Source organism: Bison bison, unplaced genomic scaffold, assembly GCF_000754665.1.
Source record: "Bison bison bison isolate TAMUID 2011002044 unplaced genomic scaffold, Bison_UMD1.0 scf7180017848698, whole genome shotgun sequence".
Classification (NCBI taxonomy): domain Eukaryota; kingdom Metazoa; phylum Chordata; class Mammalia; order Artiodactyla; family Bovidae; genus Bison; species Bison bison.
Genome location: NW_011479271.1, coordinates 10,409 through 11,657, shown reverse-complemented (window position 1 = coordinate 11,657; position 1,249 = coordinate 10,409).

Genomic DNA, 1,249 nt, shown 5'->3' with positions numbered 1-1,249 from the left:
CCTGCGGGCCTGGCTGTGCCGACGCCAGCAGACCCTGAGGGGCTCCCTGGCCTGGAACGTTCAGGGGTGGCTCAGGGGCTTCTGGAGAAGTCGGAGGGTCAGCAGGGATCTCTTACTGAGCGCCAGCACTCCCTGCAGATGGCAGGGCTGGCCATGCCTGAGGGTGAATGCTTCCCAGGCCCCTGGCAGCTGGCTCCCCAACAGCGGACACCCGGGACGGACCTTCACGCTGGGGATGGACCTTGATGGGGCTGGACTGCGACGCTGGGGAGAGGGCGGCTGAGGCACCCTGAGGCCCCAGCCGGCTGACGCTGTCAGAGCTGCCCTGAGGGGCAGTTAGACAGCGGCCAGGCCAGGGCAAGGGTGCTGCACACGCCCTCTGTGACAGGCATGTACTTGCACACACACTCCCACGTACACACGTGTACTCTTCTGCACTCACATGTACAACACAGATACCCCCCATGTATACAGTCACACGATTCACACGCATGCACACGCATGCACTCACAAGTGCACACACATCACTCACGCATCTGCACACGTTCACTATTGTGCTCTCACGCATACACTACACACTCAGACATGCACACACCCACCCAACTCTCAACAGCACATTCAGAAGCATGTGTTCTCACAATGTACACACACGTGACAGACTTACATGTGACATGCACAGACTCACGTGTGCACACACCAGTTCGAATAGACAATGCACAGATGTACTCGGCACACGGCCACACACGTGCATGCTCTCGCACGCGTGCAGGAGGCACACTGGCTCCACCCCTGCCTGTATGCCCTCACACAGCACTAAGTGGCAACCCAGGGTTAGCCCTCAGACAGCAGTCTGCAGCTTTGATCTCCGACCTCTCATCCTCTGGGGGGATCATCCATGTGGGGTGCCCCCGGATGTGGTCATGTCATGGATTTTTATTCCTGGAGAACATTACTGTGGACTGTGTCACCACACTGCCCAGTGGGCTCAGGAGGCTGGCGCAGCCCCGGGACCCACGAGGTTCACCAGCTCCCATCCAGTCTCTTTGGTCTCAGGGATGAGCCGCTCTCAGCTCTGCCAGGGGCGGCGGGGCAGGAGGGCGGGGGACGCCTTCTGGAGAGGCTGGGGGCAGCCTCATGGCTCCCTGGCCTGCCCTGAGCTGGGCACCAAGGGGCCTGCCCCTCAAGGGACAGAGAGGCTCGCAGGTCTCTGAACCAGCCTCACAAAGCGCCGAGGGCGGCACCGAGCTTC